At 39.5% G+C, this 3,700-nt stretch overlaps 1 protein-coding gene across 2 annotated transcripts in view; it reads right to left on the bottom strand.

Moving 5' to 3' along the window:
* Positions 1–327, bottom strand: part of Slc39a10 (solute carrier family 39 member 10) — a 119,015-nt gene extending 118,688 nt beyond the window's left edge. For both annotated transcript variants that reach the window (XM_034497790.2, XM_076931915.1), the window contains exon 1: positions 217–327. The gene's annotated coding sequence lies outside the window, so the exon portion shown is untranslated. The remainder of the gene's footprint in view (positions 1–216) is intronic.
* Between the last annotated feature and the right edge of the window lie 3,373 nt (positions 328–3,700).

The raw sequence follows: 3,700 nt of genomic DNA on the forward strand, positions 1-3,700 counted from the left end.
GATGATAATAATGAATCATATTGATAAAGATAAGCACTACTGATTAGATTAGTACACTTGATAGAGATGAGCTGTATTGATAGACATGAGATATACTGATAGAACTAAATCATCTTAAGTTGTATTGATAAAAGAGGAGCTGTGTGCGCCCAGCAGGTGAAACTCCATCTGGCTTGCACTAGCCCTGTTTATGCTGAGATACAGTGTTGCACCTACCTTATATCTTCATGTCCTGCTGCTGTGCTCTCATATCCAGGTTGCAGTTGGGGTCAGAACTAATGATCTCTCTAGGCTGCATCCTTCAATAAATGATAGCACAGAGGTGGAACATGTTAAAAACTATAGTCAACAAAACTTTTTTTCCCCCCAAGAACAAGACTTCAAAAATGGGAACCAAGATAATTTTTGAAAGAATCTGTGCCAAACTAAAAGTAATAACAATAACAATAAACTGTTGAGAGTTCAAAGAGTAAACTAAAATAGGGACCAGAGGAAACTGTCTTTGTTTGCCCAACTAATGGCTGTGAAGAGCTGGCTCCTTGTACCAAAGCCTCTTCAAAAATGTCTAGACTTCTCTCTGGTTGGCTGCAGGGATATTTCCCAAGGGAAAGTTTTTCACATCTCTCATCTGTTTTATAAACAGATGGTATAGATGTTATTAAAATTTTTTAGAAAAAGATCAATAATCTGTCAACTGTAAGATCCTATTGCCCAATAGATTTTTATTGTTAAGCATTCACAATTACTCAGTCTTTCTGCTCTAGACACATTTAAGACAATGAGACACTTTAGTGTATTCACATCCACCTGTGTAAGCTTGGTGAGAAAGTTTCAGTTGTCTTAGAAAAACACCAAGTTGAAAATCTTTGTATGAAGTGCAAAGAAACTCTTATCAAAGTCTCCAGCTTTGAGTTCATGCAGTTGTTTCCTTGTGTTTGTTGTCTGCATGCTGGGACAGATACACATGTGACAGGGACAGGGATGCAATCACATAACCATTTCCACAAATCAAAGCTATGGAGAAATGGGAAGGCCACGTGAAGCTGATGCATTAACTGTGGATTCAAACAGCCTCCTTCTCCACCAATGCCTTTAACGTTTTCTTTCTTTTAAGCATCAATCATCTCTAACTTTGGCCATCTCCGGAATTTCTTTTGTATTCTGGCACTGCTTGGGGTGGAACCCAGAGCACTCTGCATGCTACACAGGGCTACTTTCCCAGCCTTCTGTATTTTTTTTGTTGTTTTAAAATTTTTATATTAAAAATAATTTATCTAAAAAAATAGTTGTGTAGTATTAAGTATTTAAGTATTGAGACCATCCAGAAAACAATCAGTATACTTTCTGTGACTCAGAAAAAAAATCTGATACCCTCAATCCATCTACTCCCAGGGTTATAGAGATAGGGTGAATCCTCTCCTTATATATGTCTCATTTAAATGGTATCCAGTCAGAGGGCTGGATACCTGCATGCATCATAAGAGCAGGAAGGGAAAGACCTGCCTCTCCAGCTTTCTGCAGAGGTTTGGTTGGACTTCTCCAAAAGCCACGCAACATTTTTTTTCCTAATGGAAAAACAACTGTTGAGAATTGAAAACTTCTCTCCAGTAAGTACCCCAACAGGCTAGAGAGTGGAGGGGTTCCCTATATTCTGTTAAAAATCAGAAAAAAAATGGATTATGTGAAGTAGAATTCTTCTGTGGTACTCTGTCAGTCCTGTCAATGTTTGCTTTGTTGTTGTTGTTGCTTCAAGTGTCTCATGAAGCCCAGGGTTGGAATGTGGCTAAGAATGACCTGAAATTCACAATCCTCCTCCTGCTTTAGGCTTCCTTTCAGTTCTTGAAAGATTTTGAGAAGTGATAATATATGCTTTGACACTTTACCACTTGGGTTAGAAGAAGCTTAATATCGTTTTTAGGTATCTAGGCTTATGATAAAAGCTTTGCTTTCTTCTATAATGTTTCTCTCCAAAGAGGTCTTTTAGTGGTCCATAAAATGAATTTCAGAGATTATAAGGTTAAAAAAGTGATTAAAACACAAATCTTATTATTCATCCAGAGTCTAATTTTTAATCATGATGACTTTTTTAAAAGTCTTTAATTTTGCTGCCATTTTCTTCCTACCATTTTTATACCTGGGACTGTCCTAAAGCTTTGTGTCTTTCTGGCATCTCCTAAATGGAGCTGTTTCTCTCCTGAACAAATGTGCTTAGTGGATAGGTTTGTAGATGACCCATTTGCCTAGTTACTGCCTTTAAAGACCACCTCTGGGAGTCTGTCAACAGGTCAGACCAAGCCAATAAGAGGATGTTTGGGATGTTTCACTAGCCACAGAAATAATTGGTCATGGAAAGGTGGAGCTGGGGTTTTATAGTTAGAGGTATGAGAACTCTCCATGTCTTGGTTAGGTGGGTATCAGATTCCAAGGGAAGCTAGACTGAAGCCTTGCACATGGGTCCAGCACAAGAACACAGCATATAAGAAGCTGTGTTCAGAAAGAAAGCTGTGTGCAAGGGCTCTAGCTGACATTTGAGAAACCCCTTCTTACTATCAACACCTTTCCTACTCCTCATAAATATTCTTCAGTGAGATCAGGGTGAATTGTCTACTTCCAGGGAATGGCTTTGATTATTTTGATGTAGTGAGCAACATTGCATTCCACCCTTAATGGGACTGACTCAGGGTTAAGCATAGGAACCAATTATGGAGAAAGAAATTAAAGAGACAATTGCTCAAGTTTTGGACGAGAAGATTCCTCACTAATCCACAAGACCTACTTCAAGATCCTCTGTGCTTTGTCAGATATAGTTCAGGAAGCTTATAACTACTGTTGCAGGAACCTTTCTTGCCCATTGTATTTGCATCGGAGCTTTGTGAATGGGCAGTAGAAGATGTAGGTGGAGCTAGGGGTTGGGAGGAGGAAGAAAGGAGAAAGGAGAAGGAAGTGAAGAAGGAGGAAAGAAAAGATGTCAGGAGATGTTACCCCCATGTCTCTAGCAGTTATTCATATCAAGGTTAGAAAACTGGGTTTACAATCCTAATTGTGTGGGCATCTTGTGTATTGAGCATTTGCTAATACATAAATCCATTGGATAATCTTTAAGCATTAAGAGTCTTCATTCTACCGGGTACCTCGAGCATGGCAGATATTGTCTGGGGTTGAGCTGAGCACTATGAGGGTGGCAGAGTTGGTCCAAAAGCCATTCTTAGAGCCATAGACTCCACAGAGCTGACTGGAAGAGACAGCAACCACTTGTGGAGCCACAGCTGGCACTCCCAGGCGGGCACCTCTGACACTGTTAGTGTGGGAACTTAGAGCGGGAACATGGTGGAGGCCAGGAGCTAGCCAGACAGTGCAGCTGCTTTCTCCAATACCTCCCGAAACAAACTACTCTTAGGGGAAATGTTCCAGGAAAGAAACAGCATCATGTACCAGCGGAAAGAAAGAAGCAGTGATACTGCAGAGTTTTAGGTTTTCTTAAAGTCAGTATCCTGAGACATGTGGCCCTGGAAATTAATGATTTAAACTATTTAGTTGGATTTACTTTCAAGTGTAGGTAAAACCTTACATTTGAATGAGTTAATGATACCTACCAAAAAACTCACTAGGAATTAATCAGCTCTAAGTAACTCTATTTTTAGCAGTATTTCCATTGTGTTGCCTGACATATATTATTTACATCAGTAAAGTTTCTGATGTG

The sequence above is a fragment of the Arvicanthis niloticus genome, chromosome 3, assembly GCF_011762505.2.
Source record: "Arvicanthis niloticus isolate mArvNil1 chromosome 3, mArvNil1.pat.X, whole genome shotgun sequence".
Classification (NCBI taxonomy): domain Eukaryota; kingdom Metazoa; phylum Chordata; class Mammalia; order Rodentia; family Muridae; genus Arvicanthis; species Arvicanthis niloticus.